The sequence below is a fragment of the Portunus trituberculatus genome, chromosome 15 (assembly GCF_017591435.1).
Source record: "Portunus trituberculatus isolate SZX2019 chromosome 15, ASM1759143v1, whole genome shotgun sequence".
NCBI lineage: Eukaryota > Metazoa > Arthropoda > Malacostraca > Decapoda > Portunidae > Portunus > Portunus trituberculatus.
In genome coordinates this window covers 5,259,411-5,286,128 of record NC_059269.1, presented here as the reverse complement: position 1 = coordinate 5,286,128, position 26,718 = coordinate 5,259,411, and the positions used below count along the sequence as shown (strand labels likewise).

The 26,718-nt window shown below is 40.3% G+C and overlaps 1 protein-coding gene across 3 annotated transcripts in view; it reads right to left on the bottom strand.

Moving 5' to 3' along the window:
• Positions 1–12,668, bottom strand: part of LOC123504138 — a 264,226-nt gene extending 251,558 nt beyond the window's left edge. For all 3 annotated transcript variants that reach the window (XM_045254465.1, XM_045254463.1, XM_045254466.1), the window contains exon 1: positions 12,434–12,668. The gene's annotated coding sequence lies outside the window, so the exon portion shown is untranslated. The remainder of the gene's footprint in view (positions 1–12,433) is intronic.
• Positions 12,669–26,718: the final 14,050 nt, after the last annotated feature.

Sequence of the window (26,718 nt, the reverse complement as noted above, 5' to 3'; positions counted from 1 at the left end):
TCTCTCTCTCTCTCTCTCTCTCTCTCTCTCTCTCTCTCTCACCACCATCATAGTACTTGCTTCTTATTTTACCTCCTGTCCACCACCACACAGTTCTCCACCACTCAGCACACACTTTATTTCCTCGCACGCTTCTCTCCTACCACAGTGCATCTCCACACACACACACACACACACACACACACACACACACACACACACACACACACACACACACACACACACACACACACACACACACACACACACACACACACACACACACCAGCCTCCTCCTCCTCCTCCTCCTCCTCCTCCTCCTCCTCCTCCTCCTCCTCCTCCTCCTCCTCCTCCTCCTCCTCCTCCTACTATCATAATTCCAATAATACCATCGATGTTATACTGAATACGCATTAACAAAAAAATCAAAGCTCATTTAAAAGTATCCCTAATTATACTTTGTTTTTTAATCTTGCATTTTCAAACATTAAGGAAGTTTAAAAAGAGATTATCTTGCTCTTTTTCCCTCTGGTGTTTAATTGAGCGAAAGACTAAGCACCATAATTTGTGGGTCATGGCAGGAATACATTGGTGGAAAACCCGAACTTTACCAAACACAAGGGAACGTAAAAGAGGAACAAGCAATAGGAGATAACATGTTGGTCCTTGTGAGGTTTTAGGGTAAGAGGAAGAGGAGGAGGAGAAGGAGGAGTAGCAGAAGGAGGAGGAAGACGTGAAGTAATAGGAGCAAGAAGACTAGGGTATTTTTTTAAGTAGTAGTAGTAGTTGTTGTTGTTGTTGTTGTTGTTATTGTTGTTTTTGTAATAGTAGTTGATAGTTTTAAAGGAAGACTTGCAGAGGTAATAAAAGTAATAGTAGAAAGAATAGTAACAGTAAGAGATATAGAGGTAGTAGTAGTTATTGTTGTTGTAATAGTAATTGATAGTTTTAAAGGAAGACTTGCAAAGATTCTAAAAGTAAGAGTAGAAATGGCAGTAACAGTAATAGATGTAGAGGTAGTAGTGTTGATGTTGTTGCTGTTGTTGTTGTTGCTGTTGTTGATGTTTTTGCTGTTGCTGTTGTTGTTTCAGCAGCACCAGTAGCAAATTCATCAGTAGCAAGCATGTTATTATCGTCGACATACGGTACCAATTTTGTCCTTCCTTAAGTCACATTCCCCACACCCCAGTTTGACTAGCGCAATAAGCAAACACACCAATATTTACAACTCATTTCCAAAGGTTCTTTTTTTTCATACCATGTGGGCTTTTCACGGGAATTTCTGGGCTAAAGGGGATACTTTTTAGGGTACCTTCTATCTCAAAGCCCACCCTCTAGGAAACCGTTGCCCCGAGTGAGGAAGCCCAACCTACACTCGGACCATGGACAGGATTCGAACCCTTGCGCTTGGAGATCCCTCGGACCCCAAAGCACGCATGGTTCCACTGTACCACGTTGAAGGAATATAAATTTTTAAGGTTGCTTTATGTTTCTAGTGACAGATTATCAATTTCTGCAATGGTGGCACGAGAAACACTCTTGAGAAGCTGCCATAATATAACATCTCGGTGGCCTTTGAATAGTCATGGTGAGAGAGATAAGCGTTTCTGAATATGGAGCAAAATTTCACGGTCGCGCTGTTAACTTGGTATGCGGAAAGACGACCTTGTTTACCTGGAGACTTTTTGCGTGGCCCCAGGCATCCATCACCCATTCACTCCTCGCTGTGTTTGCTCATTCGCACCAGTTTTTCTTTCCCCCTTTCCTTTCACTTATTGTTCCTTTTTGTTGTGCTGTTTACGTCAAGAAACACCTATTCACATTTTTGTTTTCTTTTTCTTCTTTAGGTTGTATATACGTACAGATTCCGGCATGTGTATGTGTGTGTGTGTGTGAGAGAGAGAGAGAGAGAGTGTACAAGTAATGCTAATTCGATTCCTTTCATGTCCTTACTTTTTTTTCTCTCTTATTTTTTTCTTCATCGTAGACAATTTACTATTTTCTTCCTGGGAACACGTCACTTTATTCTTTTATTTTTTTTCCACCTTCGCGATATTTTACTTTATGGGTTATTAACACTTACCTTCTCGACACCTCGGCACAGTACTTTCCTCCCGTCACTGTCCCGCCACACGCTATAGTTCCTGTATATTTGATGACTTCACTATGTTCCTTCCTCTTCTTTCCCTTGATATTCCTCGCTACCGCCGACATCACATCGTTACCAACACCGCCGCCGCTGCCTCCACCACCGCCGCCGCCCCGCCTCTGCTGTCCTCCCGCCGCCCAAATACCGATCATTCTTTCCCCGATGGACTACTAAATTTCTCCCCAACACGTGGTCACCTTTTTCATTTTTTTTTCTTTGCCTTTTTTCCCCAGACAGAAGCTCCTTTACTTTCTTTTTTCTGGTTTATTTATTTTTTGTTCGTGTTCTTTTATTTTTCCCTCCTTTGTTGTTGCTCCCGACACTGTATTGCTTTAGTCCCTCAAATTTCAGCGTATTTTTTTTTTCTTTCCTGACGCGTCCTTTATCATCATCATTCATATATCATTCACATTATTATAGTACTACCCCAAGCTAAACTATTAACCTCACGTGTGGTAAGTACCTGCCAATATAATCAATGGTGATCACGCAAAACATTTATAACCTTTCTTGCACTTTCTTTATTCATGCACTCAAACTTAAGTTCCACGCACTATTGAGCCGCGAATGAATTATGGCCTTCAAAGTATTACTGAGAGGGGACAGCGCACGTGGGTTAGTTTGGGGGACAGGGCTGCAAAGGCAAGACTGAGACGGTTTGGCAGTGTGTAGAGGTGAGAAGTATTTAGTGAGGAAAATGATGATTTGTCCACTGAGCAGCAGAGGAAGACCAAAAAAGAAGGTTCATGAATACAATTATTGCTAGAAGCTGACGGTGCTGGAGAGGTGAGACTGAGGTGGTTTGGCAGTGTGTAAAGGAGAGGTGAGAAGTACTTGGTGAGAAAAATGATGATTGGTCCACTGAGCAGCAGAGGAAGACCAAAAAGAAGGTTTACGGATACAATCAATGCAGAAGTTGACAGTGCTGGAGATATGAAATTGAGGTGATGTAACAATGTATAGAAAAAAAAGGTGAGGAGTAATTAGGGAGAAGAATGGTAATAGATCCACTGAGCAAGAAACGAAGACCAAAAAGAAGATTTATGGATACAATTAATGAAAAGTATTCAGTAGGTAGAATGATGAAAGGAAAATCAGAGAGTAGGTTTACGGTTAGTGAACGAAGAGGAACCATTAAGAGCAGGAGAGAAAGCCAAAACGAAAGATTATGGCTGTACTGAGTAAAGACAGCAGAAGAGGAAGACTAAATGACCAAAAGATGGTTCATGGATACAATTGATAAAGATCCACTAAAAAGAAGGAATGAAGATTCAAAGAGTATATTTATGGTTATAAGGAGCGAATAGAATCGTTTAAGAACAGGAGAGAAAGACAGAAACGAAAGATTATGTCTGCATTAAGTGAAGACATGCAGTTGATGAGTGTGGCAAGGCACAGAGGGCAGTGAGTTGGCGACGAGGGATCCGCTGTGGTGACCTCTAGCGAGAGCATCCGCAAAAAAGCTGCTGTTGTGTATGTCAAGATGTCGTATACTTAAGTAGTGTCCTTGCATGTGTATAGAGACTAGAGTGTTTTCAAAAGAGCCGAAAGATATCAACGGAGATTGTTTAAAAGCGCTAACGACTAGAAATGTACATGAAGAAATTATCTAACATAACCTAGCAACTTAACATCACCTAATATGTAATCTAACCTAACCTAACCAATAACGCCAAGAAATTTGTCTAATATTCACATACGACGGGAAGAAAATTCACGAAAAATCTATCATCCATAAAACAGAATATCTCGCAACTTATCATATGTGAAACCTTTTGTTTGGCTGCTTCTGTTAGTGATCACCAAAGTGTTTCTCCTTTCACCACCTTGCTTAATCGTCTACGTCTTCTGTTACGCCCATCATCCTGTAAATCTTCCTCTTATACGGTGCTAAATATTCACAAAAATCCCTTTGAAACATTTTCCTTAGCACACATCTATCTCCTTCCTTTGAAACTGTTTAATTTTTCTCATAATCTTCGCTTCTTTCTAAACACACATCTAGTCGCTTCCTTCAGTGCGTTGTTACTCATCTCATAGACATCGCTTATTTCTCCGACACCACAGTGCATCGTAGCCTTCTACCCATCTCGCCGCTAGCTCACCTCCAGCAAACTCAAACCTTCTCCCCACTTCTCTCCCAGCGCTGTTACTCGACACACTGCGGCCATCCTCTCCTCCACACACCGCTGCTTTCTTTCCCACGGCCTATTTTTTCCCCAAACTCATTGATTCTTCTTCCACTGACATGTATCTACTCTTCTTTCATCTGTGGACTGTTTCCTTTCCCCCGTTAATTCTATCCTGACAAAATAATGTGTACTTTCTCTTTTTTCTTCTGCCCCCATAAGCTGATCTTTTTTTCTTTTTTTTCAATGTGTATCTGTTTTCTTGTCTTATATGTCAAGATCTTTCTTCTCCAAATATTCCTTTTCTCTATTCTGGCAAACTGTTAGGTGTGCTTTCTCCCGAGGCTAACCATAGCTTTCCTTTAGTCACATCGCTAGTTTCAGTCTCGCTATGTTTCTCTTCTACTCGCACTTCCTCCCTTGACTCGCTCTTCGCTTCTACTCTGCATGTATTAACGTGACAAATATTGATAGTTTTCCTTTTCCTTGCAGCCGAAACTCAGATGTACGCTTGACAAAGAATGTGGTTACCTTAGCTGGTGAATGTGTGCGCTTGTCGTAGGTGTCAGATTCCTTAGCGGGGGAAGAGTTTACGTACTATTAGATGTTGTATTTAGTTTATGATTGGATTGTTTAGAAATGGGAGTAGCAATTTTTGAGGATGATGATGATGATGATGATGAAAGCAGCATATGTAGAATTTTTTTTGGTATATGTGTGTGTGTGTGTGTGTGTGTGTGTGTGTGTGTGTGTGTGTGTGTGTGTGTGTGTGTGTGTGTATAGCAAATCACACCAAAATAAGATCCCTTTAATTATATTACTCAGATGCTAGTTACGTACACATATACTAATTCATTCTCAAAACAAAATAACCGAGTCGCTTCATAGAGAGAGAAAATAAGAACAAATAATAAAAACTCTTACTCATTCAGCAAACTCCTCTCCTCTCAAAAGACGAAGACAAGGCGAAGAGAACAATAGACTCACAGGCAAGGCAGTGCTTATCTCTGCGTGGGGCGGGGCGGCGGAGACTTAGCGATCTGCCGCACCCCGAGTCTTGCATACTCTCACTTCACACTCCCGCTACCTTGCCATGTCACCATCCCCGTCATCGTGTTACCGCTGGCAATTCATCGACTTTCTGTTTACATACTCTACTGTAATTGCTCACTTTTCCCTTCCCTATCCGCATTTTATAGCAATTTCTCCTACAAAACCTCCGTCATCTACTACACATTATTTTTTTCTTACTTGTATAGATATTTGTTGTACTGCTAAATCTACCATCATTTTATACTTCGACATTTCATGGACTGGTAATTTTTTTTCATTTTTCTCTTCCCTTTTTGCACTTACTAGTAATTTATCATACTCCGATCGCGTCACCTACACGTTATTGTTTCTCTGTGACTTATTGTACTGGTGAGTCTACAATCATATTATATTTCGTTATTTTATGCGCTACTCATTGTTTTTTTTTTTCCTTCCTTCTCTGCACTTTATGATAATTTCTCCTTTACTATCTCCATCACCTTTTCCTCCTTATTTGCTATTATTTAGACATATATATTATTGTAATGCTAATTCTACCATCATTTTATATTTAGTCTTTTTATGTATTTATTTTATTTCCTCTTCGTTGCTTTCTCCTCCGCCACTTCCTCCTACATATCATTGTTACCATTCCCTTCAGACCAGTCATATGTGTACTGTTCATTCTATACCACCAGCAGTTTACATACGCCAACACTTCCTGCAGGTTTCTCCCCTCCACAAGATAGACTTCCACACTTCCATTACGTAATCCCACTCTTACATCACCACCATTACTCCTGCGCCACAGTCACACACACTTTTTGTTTCCCGACGCCTCCTTCATGTCCCTCGCCGCATAACCACCGCAAAACAACTTCCTGCAGCATAAACCATTAGCTCCTCCATCAGCACCATCGCTCACTCACACGTAACCATGCAGCCATCACACCACCTTCTCTCTCTCTCTCTCTCTCTCTCTCTCTCTCTCTCTCTCTCTCTCTCTCTCTCTCTCTCTCTCTCTCTCCTTTTCCCTTTCTTTTCTCCTCCCCCGTGTGTCGCTGTTCATGTCTGCGCATTACTACATGGTTATTTCTTCCACAATGTCTATGTTTTGTTTTGTATGTTTTGCTTTTCATCAACGAAAACATCAGTAAATTCCCAAAAACAAAACAGCAAAATCGCATCCGAAAATTGGATATTTTTTTTTTCTCTTTTTTTTCCCCGTGGTGGTTGTCGTCCTACTTAAGAAGAATAAATAGATAGAAAAAAATGAGAAAACAAGGTAACAAGAGGGCGAAGAATGTTGAGGTAACGAAATGCATGCTATTGTGTGGCTGTCGAAAGAAAGTTAACCAGAGTAGAGAAGCCAAGAAAGCTAGCTAGTTCATTCATTTGTTGATTAGTTAACTAGCTTGGTTATAAGTTAGTTTGCTAGTTACGTTTGATATTTTAGTTAACACATCCACCAAAACACATGAGATACTCCATGTTATATATTATGACTAAATGAACTTAACACATTGGTATTTAATTTGAGCATAACCATTACCACCTAAGCAGTACATTGTAACACTGTCTTTTGCCTCTAGCACCGCCGCCATCAATATAACACTATAACCATTATCTTTCCCTCAGTATTTGCATGTCGTTGTTATTATCGTCACTCAATCATCACTATTCATTTCCATACACCTGCCTTTTCTACCTCATTGCTGTTGTACGTTTTCTCTCGACAATTTATCTATCTGTCTGTCTCTATCTCTACCTACACATCTCTAGAAAGGTCTAAAGTTTATTTATTCATTTATATCTATCTGCCTATATTTGTACATCGCTTTAAAAGTCAACATTGCATCCATCTGTCTGTGTATGTACTTTTATCTTTCTGTCTATTTACATACATCATTAAAGAAGTCCGCAGTTCATTTCTCCATCTTTCTCTATCTATATTGTCTTTATCTATATTACTACATCAGTATAGAAGTACAGTAAGATATTTTCAAGTCGATTATAATGACTAAATATGTGCCGCGTTTATAGAAGGAAACACAGTCTGAAAATGTGTATGTCTGTATGTACATTGAAATAAGTTGTTGCAGAGAGAGAGAGAGAATACTTATCTGAGGGACATGGAAATAACAAGAAAATCAAGAGAAATGAGGTAGAAGTCACATTATTACGAAACGACAAATGTGCTGACCAACATAATCGCATCACATTTTCAAATATTCCATCGCCTCATCCTGACAACTTCTAACAGTCGCTAAGGAAAGTTATTAGTGCTTTAAACCTCGCTTCTATGACTCCAAGAGATGGCTAAGCAAGAATTCTGGGAACATTAACCTCTTTAGTACTGGGACACATTTTTACCTTGAATTTTGTTTACCATTAGACCATTTTATTGACATTAGGGAGTGTCTATGGAGGTCAGAGGATTAATGGCCACAGTCTTCACTATTTTAATCCCCCACATGAATTTCTGAAGCTGTATAAAATCACCAAATAGTCACCAGAATGGATATAGAAACACGTCTTAGTACTGAAGGGGTTAAGAGAAAATATGTCATAAGAATACAACTTATTACGTTTATTACCTTTGAAAACATCCCTCATAAACGCGTAGTGTTTAAGAATAAGCTACATCATCATACCGCAACCTCCCCCAAATGAAAAGGTCAGTGAATGAAAATAAAACAATAAAAAGAGGAGATAGCAGACAGTGTTTCGTGTGTTTTAATATAGACGATTTAAAGGGATAATTATGTACTACAGTGTATATATGCCACTTATCTGATTAAATACTCTAGGTAGAAACTAAAGAAACAGGCAGAGTAACAAGATGATAAATAAGAGGTACTGAGTGTATGTCGAAAGCAATATTCACGTAAAGAAACAAAAGAATGAGAGTAATGATTTGATGAGTGCGCACAGTGAGGGGGGAAAAATTATGCTATTGAATAAAGGAAGTGAAGGTGAAGTACTGAGAGGAAGCGGAAAACAATTATTAACGAAACGGAAGATAAGAATGCATGTGGTGAGGGAAAAATGACGATGATAATAACTAGGTGGGGAAAGTAAAAGAGAGAAACTGACAAAGCTGAAACTAACAGAAGGAATAACATGATAATCGAGGTGAAAATGTGAAGAACGCTTGCCTTTAGTAAAATAAAAGCAAACGGAAAAGGAACAAGTAAAACACCAAAATCAAACACTGACGAAAACTGACCATGAGTAAAAAAAAACAAAATAATAATAGGAAGAATATGTAAAGAGAAAATAAAATGAGAAAGCAAAATCAAGTGAACTGAATAAGTATTGAAAGGCAAGACGTTTTGATAAGGAAATCTGACAATAAGCAGCTTACGAAAACTGGGAATACTGAATTTGATAACACGAAGGACTTGTTCACCGAGGGAAAAATAATGAGGCCAAATAAGAGAAAGTCGAAGAACACAGCAAGACGTGAGATTTTGATGAGGAAATAACCCAGCAAAGCGAAATATTACCTTGTCTCTTTTATCCTTACAAACACTTCCTTTCCATCTCACACAAGGGACAGCTCTCATATCGGCCTCTTATATTGACAATTTTTAACAAGCTCTAGTGGAAGTTACTGAGATTTTGATGAGGAAATAACCGACCAAAGCGAAATATTACCTTGTCTCCTTCATCCTTACAAACACTTCCTTTATCATCTCACACAAGGGACAGCTCTCACATCGGCCTCTTATATTGACAATTTTTTAACAAACTCTAGTGGAAATTACGGAGGTTTTCAAGTACATTTTCTTGATTTTGATGATAGTTTACCGTAGAGTCTATTTCATCTCGCAAACGTATCGGTTTCTTATTCCTGACAATTTTTAACAGGCTCTAGTGGAAGTTACGAAGATTTCTAAATGCATTTTCACGATTCTGACAATGGTTTAACGTGGAGTCTACATCATCACTAGGAAAAAAGGAGTAAAGCACACTCATAAACGTATCGACTTCTTATACTATTTCTAACAGGCTCTGGTGGAAGTCAAGTGTATTTTCATGTTTCTGGTGGCAGTTTAACGTTGAATGTACATCATCAGTAGGAAAAAAATGGGTGAAACTTCCATTAAAACAGGAATAATATATAAGGAATCTGAAAAATAGTCCTTCGCAAATGAATGTGATGTAGAGAAAGAAACAACTGCAACTTACATTACAGAAGACTACAAAGGCTAAAGGAAAGCTATGTGGAGCTCACTTAATAAGAAATAACCGTCAACACGAGCATTAGTTTCAGGTAGGTTAAGTTAGGTTAGGTTATCGTGCAGCGGCCGTTGTTAGCTTGTTAGGCAAATTACAGAAGCAAATGTACGTACCACTTAAGATAAAAAAGCTAAAGGAAAGTTTTACGGAATTTACTTAATAAAAAATAACCATCAACACGAGTATTAGTTTCAGGTAGGTTAAGTTAGTTTAGATTATCGTGCAGCGGCCGTTGTTAGGTTGTTAGGCAAGAAAGTAATAAACAATAGGAGCACGCAAGTCGATGCAGCATTGGATAATGAGTTAATATCGCAGGTCAATAGGTGCGGGAAGTAATTGAGTTGTTTGTTAAGTCAACTGGTCGATGGGAAGGTAAGGAGGTGGAGGAGGAGACGGTAATGGTAGTGGCGGGGATGGTGGTGGCGGGGATGGTGGTGGTAGTGGTAAGGGTCAGGCGACAGAAATATTGTAATGGAGTTGATTGATCAGCTGTTCCTGTCCACATACTATAGGTTTCATCATGTTCACCGGCGCTTGCACACATTCACACACACACACACACACACACACACACACACACACACACACACACACACACACACACACACACACACACACACACACACACACACACACACACACACACACAAACACACACACACATACAATACCTGGTTTTTTTTTTCTATTATATACCTAAACTCAGCGTCTTTCTTTAGTTTTTGTATCATCAGCACTAACACAGGGTTTAAAAATGGCCTGTCTATCTCTTCATCTGTTGTTGTGTTATTGACGCTGCTGAGTGTGTGCCGTGCTCCTCGCCAAGCTAGGATACCTGACATTGATGACATAGATGAGTAGGAAATAAGTCTTTGCCCAGTGTTTTGTGCGTGGAGGTGAGAAAACCAATGAATGAAAACTAGAGAGAATAATTATTGTATATTAAAACAAGAGAAATAATTATTGTATATAATTTCTCCTCTGACTCAGCAAAATGTGTGACTTGTTTTCTCAGAGTTTGTTTTTTTTTTCTCCCGCGACAAGTGTGTGTACTATTCTTGTATCTCTATTTTTATTAGCTGCTTCACTACTTGACAGTCTGTTCTATAATAATTCACAGCTTATTAGACACACTTTCTTACTAAAGCCTTTGAAATTCTTATGTGACTTAGAGAGAGGAGTAATTTAACCTCTTGCTCTCTCTTGTTTTCTGTGCACCCATGGAGACACACATTGTACAGTACTTCAAATATCAACTAAAGACGGCCATAGTGTAGAAATAATTAATGGAGCACTACATTCTTTTTTTTCTTTACACTTCATACTTTTTTTACTCTCATATTGTTTCTCTATATACTGCACATGCCTGAATCGAATTTTTTTTTTTTTTTTTATTCAGCACATGACAGGGTTTTGTACTCTCATGGCCCGTGTTCTGAAATCCCTTTGCTCTCTCACCATGACTATTTTCAAAGGCCTCAAAAATGATTAGCCGAGTTCTCGAGAATAGTTCTTCTGTGTTATGATATAGAAATCCTGTTAATCTGTCACTGTAATGGTAAAATCACTCTTAAAAAAGGCAGTGCAACTTTCAACTAGAGCCTTTAGAAAGTAGTCAGAGTGAGGCACAGAAAGGTTTCAAAAATTTGTTCTTATATGTTACCTTTCCTCCTCCTGTCTTCTTATTTTTCGCCCTATATGTTCTGTTCTCATTCACGGATGGCTTGAGAAAATTACTAAAGAAGCCAGCACGTGTCCCCAACAGCTGCTCCTCCTTACCTGATCAGAATACAAGCCATAACATTACGCTCTAGTCTAGTATAAATTCCACTAATGTATTTCCACTCAAAAAAGATTCTTCAATGAAAATTTCACCAAAAATAATTAGCTCCGTGATTAATTCTCACAAGCTAACTTAACCCAACCTAATATTTGTTTTATTTAAATGGCGACGGGGATTTTTTTTTTTTTTTTTTTTTGGGGGATGGTATTTGGAAATTTACATGAAAGGAACTTACGGTACACGGTACTTTACGCAGTCACCGTCACTGAAACAACACCATTAGGCCTTCACGCATTTCAGGAATGTCATCAGTGTAAGTTATCGTTAATTATTCATGCCACTATCACACCTGTCATTCGTCGCCTCTGTGTGCGCGCGCGTGTATGTGTGTGTGTGTGTGTGTGTGTGTGTGTGTGTGTGTGTGTGCGTATATTCTCTACCTTGTCATAGATATCCCGTTCTATCCTCTCCTTTCCGTTCCTTCTTCTTGCACTTCTCTAGAGTTTTTAATCAGTCTTCATGATCAAGCGTCTGTTTACATGATTTGTCTTTCCTTCTATCATGTTCTTATGTTTGCGATTGATAACCTTAGTCCAGTTCGGTGCAAATGTATTCCAGCGTATGACGGAAGGCGGGGAGTGGCGTGCAGGGAGCCGCCGTGTTTGCCTCATGTGATGCTGGTACTAGTTGAGGTCACCTGTTGGTTCATTCTGCTGATGTATCGCCTCTCAGCAGTGCCTTATCTGTGCGTGTCTTGTACGATGAACCTCTCTCTATAGTTAACGAGTTTCTGATTACTTTCCAGTGTTTCTTTCCGGTGCAACTGAATATGCTGTCTATGGAGGCGCGAGGAAGGTTTCTTTTATGAACGTCTACCCGGCCAAGTGACGCTCCCAGTGATAGCGTGTGGAAAGTTAGGTGATGGTGATGAAGTGAGTGATGTGTGGTTGAGTCTCGGTCAACTGTCATGTGTCGGTAGTGAATGGCGGCGAGTGTTTGTGTCTGTGTATGTAGGTGTGTCAATGATGGATGATGAGTATGGAAACATTATTCTTTAGCAGATGTCTTCCACCGTACATCACACATAACTAGAGCGAGGACACGAATTATACATACCGAAGTGTTTCTAGTTAGTGCTGCTGGGCTGCAGTGTTGTCGCCTGCATAAGAAACATGTCTAGTGTTTGGACGCGGACAGCGGTAAAGTGTCAAGACAATGCCTCAGTTTTCCGTGGTACTAGTCTGAGAACACGACCGTCTTAGTCAAGCGAGCGCGCTCTGTAGGCTCTCCGGGAGAGAGGAACGGTAATACATCCACCCTGTACGGATGGCAAGAGCCAACTGAAGCCCCTCCTCCTGTGAACCCGCCCACAGAGGTGCGCCCAGTGCCACTCACCTGCAGCTTCTCTCCGCCCATGCGCTCTCCGCCTCTTACCACGTGCTTGCTCACAGATACCGCCATCTTGCAACGACTTCACTCAGGAGGAAATTATTGCGCGCTCCAGCCCTTGAGAACCAGAAGGGAGATAGTCTGCCGCCACACTGCCGAGAGCCAGCCCAGCTGAGCCGCAGAGTGACTCTCTCTTTGAAGTGCCTCTTGAATTGCTGCAGATCTTAGCATGAGGAAACTTTTCATTTTTCTCCTTTTCCTTATTATTTTACCCTTATGCCTACACTGGCGCTTACTGTTTGTTATCTCTTCATCTTCATCATAAGAGATTACCTGCTGTTACTTATGCACCCCAGTTATTAACATTAACTTGATGTAGTTTGCCGCGGCCGTTCCTCTTCTTCCTTCAAGAGACCATCGGGGTGTTAAGGTCAAGGTGGCGGCGGCAGTGCTGGTGGTGGTGGTGGTGGTGGCAGCGGGGCTAGGAGAGCATTGTCCATCCTGTCAGGCAACACTCAGCCCCGCCCGCCGCCCTGCCCTCAGGATACTTGCTGCTCAAGAAAAACTGGTGTGTGTGTGTGTGTGTGTGTGTGTGTGTGTGTGTGTGTGTGTGTGTGTTGTAATTCACTGTTTGATCTGCTGCAGTCTCTGACGAGACAGCCAGACGTTACCCTAAGGAACGAGCTCAGAGCTCATTATTTCCGATCATAGGATAGGTCTGAGACCAGGCACACACCACACACCGGGACAACAAGGTCACAACTCCTCGATTTACATCCCGTACCTACTCACTGCTAGGTGAACAGGGGCTACACGTGAAAGGAGACACACCCAAATATCTCCACCCGGCCGGGGAATCGAACCCCGGTCATCTGGCTTGTGAAGCCACTGAGCTACCGGGCCGTGTGTGTGTGTGTGTGTGTGTGTGTGTGTGTGTGTGTGTGTGTGTGTGGAGAGCTCTTCCTCTCATTTCTTACGATAATTTCATTGGTGTATTTATTTTTCGATTTCATTAATACTTTGGAGAAAGCTCCCCATCTCTCGACTACTGTATTTTGTTATTATAATACCCCTGATTCGTTTGTGCATAAAGGTAACGTATATGCCTCAGTGAAGTATGTATGATGCCTATGTGTATATCAGTAGCTGGGAGGGTTATAGCGTAGTTCCATTAAGTACTTTACTATACTGTAGTTCCATTAAATACGTTTCTGAACATAACACAAGTAAAATTAATACCCTGGAGTGTGCTTGGCAAGACAATGTATCGGGTGTATTGGGATGGGACGGTGGGTGTACTTACGTTACTTGCCTTGCTGGATCTGCACGTAAGAATGTGGGGTTAAAGTGCTGAGTAAGACAATTTTAACTGTAGAGGGTATGAGATGGCAGGAAGCGACATAAAACCTTGCCGCTGCTGCATTGTGTGGGAAGATCCAGACAAAGGCTTTCTGCAGGTCACCAAGAAGAGGCCTTGGTTCAGGACGCCCCTTGAACCCCGCCACCACAATTGTCATACGCAGGGAAGGGTGCGAGTATTTCTCTTACCAAGTGTTTTTAGTGAAGCGAGAAGCCAAATTTGTTTCGGGACCCGTATTCTGAAACGCTTTTCTCTCGCTACGACTATTTTCTATTTTCTAAGGCCACAAAGATGATTAGGTTGGTTCTTATGACTGTTTCCTTGTTAATAGTGTAGCTGTTTTGTTAATTTGTCACTAAAACCACAGAAAACAGCCTTAAAAATTTATACAACTTTGAATAGAGCTCTTTTTTTTATGCAAGTAGTGAAACTGTGACATAGTAGTGCATCAGAATTTGGTCATAGAAGTGAAGTGGAGGGTTGATATTAAAATGATGCTGCTGTGATGTGATTTTTGTTATACATGTGCTAAGAAAATATTCATTACAAACTATTCTTTCTTGTTACCAGCGAGAAGAAAATTGTAGGAAGGGAACGAGGAAGCAGTGTCACGAAATACTCAAGCACTTTACGATCTAGTTTCTCGACAAAAATTACTATTCAAAAGACTGCAGTAGAGTATAATATATCTTTTCAAAGCTCTCATTACGAAAATGGCCTTACGGTGACAGATTTAACTGATTTTTTTTTTTTTATCAAAAGTGGCACTGACTGGGAGCAACAAAGTATATATGAAAAATAAGTACAGTCTAAATGAAATGAATAAAAAAAAATATCTAAGGAAATCTGAGAAGCGTCTTGTACGTAAGTTTTGCTATTTAGCCTTCATTTTTTGTAAGAAATTCGTATACAAAAAAAGGACAGTCAGAATAAATGAATAAAAAGATCATTTGAGAAGCATCATGTACGTAAGTTATGCTATTTACCTTCGTTATTTTCACTACAGGAGCTCTCGGTAACTGTATCAGAGCATGAAAGAATGATTAACGGTTAGATGAAGTAGGACAGCGCCCTTACAACGGCTCTCACCTCCAGCTTACCGCGTCAGGAGGGAAGGTGGACCTCACAGCATTCCATCACTCAATCTGTGCCGAATGAGTAACTGCATAGAACAGGAGATGGATGATTGACACAAGAATTCTCCAGGTATTCCTTTTAACTGCATCGTAATCATCATTTTCTGGTGAATCTCGGAGGAAGAATAGGAAGATGGAGAGAGGTGATACAAGAATCATTTCTTTTCCTCCTCCTCCTTCTCCTCCTCCTCCTCCTCCTCCTGATGATAGAGAGAGATGATGCAAGAATCTCCTGGTTTCTTTTTTTTCCACCTCCTCCTCCTCCTCCTTCTCCTCCTCCTCTTCCTCCTCCTCCTCCTCCTCCTCCTCCTCCTTCTCCTCCTCTTCCTCCTCCTCCTCCCTTCTTTCCTTCTTATCCTCCTCCTCTCCTGAAAACTGCGAAACGGTGAGAGGCGAAATGAGGAGGAACAGCAGCAATAGAAGCAGCAGAAAGAGGAGGAGAATGATAACAAAGAGAAAACATAAGGAAAACCGCAGAGAGAGAGAGAGAGAGAGAGAGAGAGAGGAGGAGGAGGCAGCATGGGCGGTGGTTGGTCGCGGCGAGCAGGCACAGAGCGGGAGGGAAAGAGGGCGGGGAATGACGCGTTCTAAGACAGGCAGGAGATGGGATGGGGAAAGCGGGGATGCATGGTGCCGGAGGATGAGGAGGAGGAGAGGGGACAGAGAACCACTTGAGATGATTAGTGATAAACACGAAGCCCGAAAAAGCCTTGAGACGTATCGGCCGCATCAATATCAATTATCTAGCCGAGGGAGGAGAGGAGGGGAGGGGAACGAGAGAGAGGGGGAGTCAGGAGGGAGAGGCGGTGTGACTGAGCGAGGATGGAGGTGGCGGCAGCGGCAGCGGCGGTGGTGGTGGTGGCAGCAGCGAGGGTGTGGCGGTGCAAGGTGCTGGAGCGGTTTTCTGTCAAGAGTAGTAATCAATGTTGCATGGTATGACAATATGGCGATGTCCAGTCCGTCGCTTCCTGGTGCAGCGGCGTGAATCCCTAGTAATTTACGGGGGCAGGTACAGGTAAGGGTTTGTCTCGAGTCATAAGTGAAAATTTGATTGTAATAGCGATCGATAATTTGTATAGTTAGTGGTGTGTGTGTACATTTCCTGTAGTAATATCATAGATTATACTGAATGGAAGGTTGTGACGGTGAAGTTTTTTTTCTCGAGCTGTGAGTGAAAATTTGATAGAAGTCACGATGGTTAGTATAGTTAGTAATGAGTAATCGGTGGCAGGTCGTGGTGTGTGGTGTCACGTGGTTGCTGGTGGAATGGATCTGGTGTGGGGTGTTGCTTCGAACCGTGAGTGGAAAGACCATATTCTGAATCACCCTTGCATCACACTTCCACTTTTTTTTTTAATTAATGGATGGATCTGAAAGAAGACCAAGAGGAAATGGATCTGGTGCGAATATCAGCGGTGGAAGAAATTACATGACACTGCTTTTATATTAAACATTCAGCGTAATATGACATCGCTACTTCGGCACAATTGTACAGTCGAGGTAGCACGTGTATGGGGAAAGCCACAGCCCAAGGAAGAATAAGCAGCAACAGACGTCGTGCGCCTTAAGCCCTTCAATACTGGAACACATTTTTACTTGAGATTTGTGTACGATTAGAACATTTTATTTACATTGGAAAGGGTCTATGGAGGTCAGAAGATTAATGGCAGCAGTATTCACTATTTTAACCCCCTTGAGTTTCTGAAGCTGTGTAAAATCACCAAATAGTAAGCAGAATGAATATGGAAACACGTCATGGTACTGAAGGGATTAATGATCTGATAGCCTTCTCTATGCTATTCAACTTTTTCATTAACATTTGCGACTTTGCAGATACTTATTTTATGTACTACAGCCTTTAAGAAATACATAAGATCTGAAAAGGAATAAATTTACCTCTTATCCGTTTATTTTCATTTACTTTTTCTTATGTCCGTGTGACGAATTTTTTTACATTGCTCTAAAACTTAAATGTCAACGGAAAGCCATAAAGATGATCGCACCAGCGTAAGGATCACTGAGAAGCTACACAACATAATTACAAGCTTTAAAAAAATATATAAATAAAAAGATTAAAAAAAAAATAAAAGACTTGGGGTGATAAAGAGTTAAGACAAACATTTCACTTACTAAATACTTACTGACAAGTGAACCAGTGCTGTGTTTTCTTCGGTGAGCAGATATCAGCCTTTATTAATAACAGCGATGATTTATGATAACAGAACGCTATAAAAACTCACCACTGACTCAGAAATAGCCACTAGGAGGACAGCCCGCTATGGAGTGAGTGTAATATCCGTTGCTACGTGTATTAATAACCTTTTTCTTACCTGGGATTGAGGGCAGCAGGTCTCTCTCTCTCTCTCTCTCTCTCTCTCTCTCTCTCTCTCTCTCTCTCTCTCTCTCTCTCTCTCTCTCTCTCTCTCTCTCTCTCTCTCTCTCTCTCTCTCTCTCTCTCTCTCTCTCTCTCTCTCTCTCTCTCTCTCTCTCTCTCTCTCTCTCTCTCTCTCTCTCTCTCTCTCTCTCTCTCTCTCTCTCTCTCTCTCTGTGTGTGTGTGTGTGTGTGTGTGTGTGTATGTGTGTGATGTATAGTAGTTATATTTTAAGGACAACAATTATGATATTTTTACTTTTTTCATATTTTGTAAAGTTTATGATCAGCAAGTTAACTCAGTGTGTGTGTGTGTGTGTGTGTGTGTAAGGGGACAAATAGCTTTCCTCTTCCTCTTCTTCCTCTTCATCACCATCGTCGTCATCGTCATCGTCATCGTCATCATCATCATCATCATCATCATCATCATCATCATCTTCTTCTTCTTCTTCTTCTTCTTCTTCTTCTTCTTCTTCTTCTTCTTCTTCTTCTTCTTCTTCTTCTTCTTCTTCTTCTTCTTCTTCTTCTTCTTCTTCTTCTTCTTCGTCCACGCATACGTATGTGAAAAACAAATATATATAGGTGGTTATGTCACGTGTTTTGTCCACCCCCAGCAATGCAAGAGTTAACCAAGATACCCACTTTCCCATCCCCTTTCAGTGATAGTCTTAAGTTCTCCACCCGCTTCCATTTTTTACCGGGAATGAGTATGAAAACATCTCTTGAACTAAAATACACATTATTCTAGAAACCTTCCTTTATCCAACTTATGGAAATGGATAATAAACTTTAAGTGTTCTTTTTTTTATGTTATAAATAGTATCGTCATTAAACTTCATAATATAAAACAAAAGAAAAGGATCATGTTTAAATTCTCCTTGGCGGGGACATGAGAAGTAGAGATGACGTAACACAAACTTGGCTCTGTCTTACGTGGCCAGTACTGTGAATACTGGGATGCAGACACCAGAAGACAGTTGACAAGTGGCGCTGTTAAACCTGACACATCCCTACACGAGCCGAGAGATTTGCATCTTAACCCTTCATAAGAGCATATTCCGAAACATTCTGCCCTTCACCTCCACCACATTCAAAAGGCTCTATTTGAAGTTGCACGTCTTAGGGATGTTTTTACAGTTTTGGTGATAAATTATCAATTTTGCATTATTAACTGGAGAAGCACTCGTAAGAATACTAAGAACCGTGGAAATCGTCTCTGTGAGCTTTGAAAATAGACTTAAGGTAAAGTTACAATGGGTGTTCTTACGGTTTTGCTGATAGACTAACGATTTATATACATTAGTGACAGAAGAAACACTCATAACAACCGTGTAAGTCGTCTCTGTGACCCTCGAAAATAGTCATGGTGAGAGAGCAGAGTTTTAGAATACACGCCATGGTTAGAAGTCGAGTAATATTCAACCACTCACCTCCATTATGCGTTTTCTTTCAGTTTTAGGTCCTTTGGTATGTTGACAATCCTCTGGCAAAATACGACATTGATTTAAAGCCACACAAAAAACGGTAAATGCAACAGAAGGGAATATGTTTTGTTATTTGTCCATTATCCACTCCCACTATCACACTCCACTAACATACCAAGACAGCCTCTCTTAACGCTGTGCACCAGTTGACCCACTAAACTACAAATCCTTTCATTCTTACACCTTGCATTCCTTCCTTCGCCTTTAACCACTTGAAGACTGGGACGCATTTCTTCCTTGAGTTTTGAGTGTCATTAAACGATTATATTTACACCAGGAAGGGTCTATGGAGGTCAGAAGATTAATGGCCACAGTCTTCACTATTTTAATCCCCCACATGAGTTTCTGAATCTATAAAATCACCAAATAGTAAGCAAAATCAATATGAAAACGTGTCATGGTACTGAAGGAGTTAAGAATATAGAAAATACATGAACAACTAGAAATGAAAATCCTGACCTGTAGCACCGTTGTAAAAAGAGATAAAGCAGTAAAGCTGTATGGCCACCAGTTATCAGTTTGGCCTAAGCACTGTGGTAAGGGCAGGGGTCGATCGTCACGTGACCAAGCGCCATCAGGACCAGGTACGTGTCTTACTTGATCAGTGTGATTAGAAAGCGGCGTAATTACCCTTCTATGTATGAGAGAGAGAGAGAGAGAGAGAGAGACAGATTGGCAAATAAGTAGAGGAGACAAGTAGACAGGAAAAAAGTGTTGTACTGTCGTTATGTAATAGTATAGCTAAGACAACAGATATAAAACTGTATTCATATATTGCTAACGCTTGGAGTCTTCTAATATACGTAGTTCTTGCATTCTGGAACGCGGCTGCCATGAAAAAAATAATAAGATAGAAGTAAACAAATGAATAGATGAATGGATGAAAGTACTCGTGTAACTTAAGCATATTCCATAAACAAGACCTCCATTTTTTTTTTTTATCTATTTATACCATGTAGGCTTTTCACGGGAGTTTATGAGTTAAAGAGGGTACTTTTTTGGGTACCTCCTATCTGAAAGCCCATCCGCTAGGAAACTGTTGCCCTAGTGAGGAAGCCCAACCTACACTCGGACCCTTTCAGTACCATGCCACGTTTTCATATTCATTGTGCTTGCTATTTCATGATTTTACGCATTTTCAGGAGCTTATGTTGGGGTCAGAATAGTCAAGCCTGTGGTCAGTAATCTCCTGAGCTATATAGACCTATCGTAATGTCAATAAAATCGTCTAATCACATTAAAAATCAAGGTAAAAATGCGTCCCAGTATTGAAGGGGTTAATCTGAAGAGTACTAATGCATTCTTCACTTCATAGCGAACAAAAAATGATTAGGTAATGTTATAGACTATAGCAAACTTTACTCACTAGACCTATACAATTGTTTCTTTTCTTCATTTGGTTACTCTTGCGTCCTTCTAACCGACTAACTCTTATGAGACATGTGACAACTCCCCTTCAGTAATTTTAAGACGTAATTAAGAGACTATCATACAAACTTATTTTATGTTATTAAAGTGCGGTGTCTTTCACGTTGCCTCATGCTTCCCTTCAAATATTGCCTCTTAGGAAACGACAAGCTCTTCACTCGTTTTTCTCCTCCTCCTCCTCCTCTCCATCACCAGTCATTGCCATCGATGTTATTAGTTCCAGCTTTTCTCTCGTATTTCTTTACTCGTCTTCAACATTTTCTTTTCGTCATTTTTTTCTTGTCCTCAGTAAGCTTCCCAGAGAAAGAGAGAGAGAGAGAGAGAGAGAGAGAGAGAGAGAGAGAGAGAGAGAGAGACACCTAAGGCACCACTCTTCACGACACATCCTGGAAAAAAGTGAAATTAGAGAAGCGTCGTAATGATGAGAATGTTAGTGGTATGAAAAGAACACTCATTTAATACTAATAATCCGGTTTTTTTTTTTCTATGCCAAATTCAAGAAAGCCAAGGAACGATGTTTTGACTCCTTCAGCACTGGGACGCATTTGTACCTTGAGTTTTAGGTACGACTAGACGATTCTATTTATATTGGGAAAGGTCTATGGAGGTCACAAGATTAATGGCCAGAGTCTTCACTATTTTAATTCCCACATACGTTCTTGAAGCTGCATAGAATAGACTATGAAAAAGGTACTGAAAGGATCAATGACGAGCGAGTTTTTTTTTTTTTTTTTATGGGAAAGTTGATTATGTCCTGGTATCAAATTATTGTCTTTTTTCCATTATATGTATTTTTTATGTAAGGCGGGTAAACTGGTCAAGGGCAACAAAAAGGTGAAAGAAAAAAAAGGGCCCACTCAGTTACCAGTTCCCTTACAAATCCGAATGGGTTAGCCAAAAGACAGGGATACATGTCTTGAAACCTCCCTCATAAATATAGTCAAGTCATAGGAAGGCGGAAATACAGACACAGGCAGGAAGTTTCAGAGTTTACCGGAGAAAGGTGTGAATGACTTAGAGTACTGCAGTTAGCAAGATCAGAAGAGCAGTTAGCATCAAAATCGCGGTAGAAGATAGCTAGAAACGCAACATTTATTTACTGTTCATTGGTTGATTCGTTCATTTTTTTCTCTCTTGGTGGGTTCCCCTTAGACCCATTGAAGGCCCTGTGGTGTACGTAAGTCAAGTCGTGTTGTATAAAGGGAGTTATTTTCATGCAGGGGTTGCCAATTGTATGTCTGATGGCTTCTTGAAATTTCCCTCACTTTTTTGTGTTCATAAGTTTTCAAGTTTCCTCAAGCTAAATTTCTCTGTGCTTATTCCACTAGAAAATGTTAATAATAATAATAATAATAATAATAATAATAATAATAATGAGAATGATAATAATAATGTAATTGGAAGAGGAGGCAGAAGAAGAGAAGAGGAAAACGTTTTTTCCGTTATCCTTCCTATATTCTTCCTTTGTCACTCACTCCTTTCTCCTTCCTTTGCTCTTTCTTTCTTTCTGTCCTTCTTTATTTTTACATTTTTTCTTCCATTTTCTCTTGATTTATCCTCCTTCTTTATTTCACTACTTCCAGTTATCCCTCCTCCCGTCCTTATTGCTTTTCTTTTCCTTCTGCTTTCTTAATTACTTCCTTCCTTCCTTCGTTCTTCCTTCCTTCTCTCTTTCTTCGCTTTCTAAGACAGTACATTAATTTAGTCATTGTTTTCATCTGTCCTTACTTCGTTTTCTGTACATTTCTTCCTTCCTTCTTTACTTCCTTCCATTCTTCTCTCCTCCTTTGCCTTTTACAGCGGAAGCATCGACCTTTCCTCCTTTCCTCCTACATTGTCTCCATTTGTCTCCTCCTCTACTCCATTCGTCATCTTTATACACTCTTACGTTTCTACTCCTTTTCCTCCATTAAAAACACTTCCCCTCTCTCTCTCTCTCTCTCTCTCTCTCTCTCTCTCTCTCTCTCTCTCTCTCTCTCTCTCTCTCTCTCTCTCTCTCTCTCTCTCTCTCTCTCTCTCTCTCTCTCTCTCTCTCTCTCTCTCTCTCTTCCTTTCCTCCAACCTATCCTTCATTTTTTCCCCTCCATGACCTTTTCCTCCTTATCCTGTACCTTTTCCTTCTTTCCTCCCTCATTTTCCCTCCCTCCCTCCCTCTTTTGTGTGGTTATGTTGTTGTGCCGGTAATGAAGGTGTCTGGAGGGTTGGTTTCTCTGCATCAGCCTGTTTAGCGAGGAGGAGGAGCAACAAGAAGAAAGATAAGGAATGAAAGAGAGGCACGGTGAAGAAGGAGAAGGGAAAAAGAGAAAAGAAGGAGGAAAAGAGGCTTGAGGCTTAATGAAAAGGATGAGGAGAAGAGAGAAAGGGAAGAGAATACGTAATAATAATAATAATAATAATAATAATAATAATAAAGAAAAAGAAAAAGTAAAACTCTTCGTAATGAATAATGTTATGTAAGGTTAGATTGCTTTTCTTTTAAAAGGTTTAATCTTGTGTGAAATATTTTTAGGTGGATTGAAAATCTTTTGGTGGAATGTTCTTTTCGAGACGGAGAGAATTTACTTGTGCGAAACATAACGGTATACAGGGGAATTATTTGTACGGAATTATCCTCCTGGCTGGAATTTACAGAGTCACCTAAACTGCACAAGCTAAGAGTGTCCCCGTCTTACGTGCACTCCTACCTACCTGTCGAGTAATACATGCAGTCATTTCTCTGTTTTGCTTTTTTTATTTCTTTTTATTTAGTGGATCTTCTTTCAATCAGTGTTTTCAATCGTTTTTGTTGCCCTTGGCTGGTTTCTCATCTTACATAAAAAGTCTCTTCAGTGCTAAGTCCTCTGATCTACAGGAAGTCTTCTATTTGTAGATTGCCAGCAGATAAAGAAAATTTAAAGTTCAGGAAAAAAGATCAAACATAATGGTAATGAGCACAGGAGGTTACCTAATCCTTCCGCTGTAATGCCTCGTCTATTGCAAACGATCAGTGAAGTACACAACACATGTAGTTCGCGTGGTCATCAACTGCATGAATGGCAGCATCTGAGACAGAGCTTCAAGGTGCTAATTCCAAACTCCCTCCAGCTCGGCTAGTAAGAACAACAGTAGAGATTCCACGAGATCCATGTATTTGTTCCAGAACATGAATCTGGGTCATTGGCTCATGCGTTCCGCGACGAGTAGTCAAAGTTACTTTACAACGGCTGGCCAGCAGATACAAAGTCACAAAGTGCTTGTAGACGTTCTTCTTTCGTGTTGTGAGGGGTGGAACACTGATGTGTGCGGTGCGTGAGCCACAGCCAGTCACAGTCAGAAAGCTGCTCTTTGTAACACTGCATGCTCTGGTCTTCTTGCCGTGCCCGAGCGTTCTCCATCAAGATCCGTCACAGCGCCTTTAGTGTTCACTCATGACTTACAGCATAGGATTCAGCGACAACGAGGAAGTTCATGAATTACTTGACAGGATTCAATGACAGCAAGGAAGTTGATGGCAGTATGGATACCTCCCTGGCGCAACACTACAGTATGTTGTTTAGAACAGAGTTATCTGGTTTTGCAGTACAAGATTTCGTCAAAAGTTGCGATAGTCGTTGCTTGATGAGTTTCTGAGTGACCTCCTTGCACAGTACAAGGACTGTCACGATCCTGTCCATCCCAGAAATAACAGGTGGATTACAGTTACAATTGCAGTTGTCTTCACAAGTAATGGCCATTGGAAGCATAGGTCATCATAATATCAAGATCAGAAGCATTTTCCGGATCACATGGAGCGAAAATATCAATCATAATAAGACGAAAAATTTGTTGTATTTATGAAACATTTTTGAGCATATCTTTCAAAAATTTCCAATGAAACCATGTATGTTATGTGCGAAGAAACAGTAACTCCTCTTCCACTTCCTCTTCTCTATCTCATGATTTCTTCTTCTTCTTCTTCTTCTTCTTCTTCTTCTTCTTCTTCTGTTTCTTGATATTAATACTGATATTGTTCTTATGTTCCTCTTCCTCTTTGTACTCCTCCCACCTTAAGTTTCTCAGGTTGTTTGATATTCATGTGTATTTTTCCTCTTCTTCTTCACATTATTATTATTATTATTATTATTATTATTATTATTATTATTATTATTATTCTCTTAAGCTCCTCCTCCTCCTCCTCCTCCTCTTCATGCACCAATAAGAATATTAACCACACCAAGAATGCAAGCTGTAGAGAGAGAAAGAGAGAGACAGAGAGAGAGAGAGAGAGAGAGAGAGAGAGAGAGAGAGAGAGAGAGTGTGTGTGTGTGTGTGTGTGTGTGTGTGTGTGTGTGTGTGTGTGTGTGTGTTTAGCTTATTTATCTACCTTATTTATGAGGGAATGTGTGTGTGTGTGTGTGTGTGTGTGTGTGTGTGTGTGTGTGTGTGTGTGTGTGTGTGTGTGTGTGTGTGTGTGTGTGTGTGTGTGTAGTTTATTTATCTACCTTATTTATGAGGAATGTGTGTGTGTGTGTGTGTGTGTGTGTGTGTGTGTGTGTGTGTGTGTGTGTGTGTGTGTGTGTGTGTGTGTGTGTGTGTGTGTGTGTGTGTGTGTGTGTGTGTGTGTGTGTGTGTGTGTGTGTGTGTTTAGCTTTATTTATCTACCTTATTTATGAGTGTGTGTGTGTGTGTGTGTGTGTGTGTGTGTGTGTGTGTGTGTGTGTAAGTTGTATATTACAGATTTTGAGTGGGGCTCAGTGACCTGTCTCCATATCTGCTTTTATCCAACTTTTCCTTAAGTGTATGAACATTTTCTGCTGTTACAATCTCTTCACTCAAGTCGTTCCAGATATCCACCGTTCTATATGGAAAACTAAACTTTTTAATGTTCCTCAAACATTGACTTTTCATGATCTTGGAGTGTCCTCTCGTCTGTCCATCTTCATCTTCTATCAGTGATGCCAGGTCTTGTCTGTCTCTCTTTTCCATACGGTTTACTATCTTATATATCGTTATTAGATTACCTCTCTCTTGTCTGTCTTTCAAAATTGATAGTCCCATTTTTTTCAGTCTTTCTTCATAGGTAAGGTCTTACATCTCTAGCACCATCTTTGTAGCTATCCTGTGAATTCCTTCTAATTTCTTGATATCCTTTTGCGTATATGGAGACCACACCACTACTCCATATTTGATTCTGGCCCTAATCATAGTTGTTATGATTTTATTCATCATACTGTTATCCATGTAATTAAACGCCTCCCTGATATTTGTTATTGTCTTTCTTATGTTATGAAGTAATTAGCCCATTTATGTGTCTTTCTGCGGTCAGGGTGTCTTGTATAACCACTCCCAGTTATTTCTCTTCCTTCCCGTTTATTATAATGTCTTCTCCCATTTTGTATTCCCACGTAGGTCTTATACTACTTTTACCAATTTCCATCACATTAAATTTTAATTTCCACTTTGGCCCCACTCCCAGATCTTGTCAATATCTCCTTGCAATTCCATACAGTTCTCATTGCTCTTTATTACTCTCAATAGTTTCGCATCATCTGCAAACAAATTTATGTAGCTATTCGAACCCTATTGTATATCAATGATATATATTTGGAACATTATTGGTGCCGGCACTGAACCCTGTGGTATGCCGCTAGTTACTGTACTTGAACTGGGATGTCTCTTATCAATGTAATCATTTCTCTTTCTGTTGAGTAGTCCCTCATCCAACTTAGAATACTTCCCTGTACTCTTCCTATGTCTTCTATTAAGACTAAATTAGGAGTTATTTATAATTTCATTTTCCTTTAGATATTCGACCCATTTTTCCTTGATAATAATTTCCTACAACACTAGGCAGTGACACTGGTCTATAATTTAGGGGCTCGGTCTTTTTTCTTCCTTTGTAAATCGGGACTATATTTGCTCCTTTCCACTCCCTTGGTACTATCCCTTCCATCAAAGAGCTGTTGATCACATCCCAAATTAGCTCCACCAGCTGTTCTCTACATTCTCTCATTGTCCATCCTGACACTCCATCTGGCCCCATTGTTTTTCTAACATCCGCCTTTTTTGTTAATTTGCTAATTTTCTGGGGGGGGGGTTTTGCATCATAACGTTTCTTAGCCCTTCCTATGTCACTTCATTGCTTGGTTCTATAAAATCTCCCTTTACATTGAGTACTGGTGTAAAGCTCTCATTCATAAGTTCACTCACTTCTTCCGTTGTTTCATATATCCTACTTCCCTTGATCAACTTATCGATGGTCTCTCTGTTCGTTC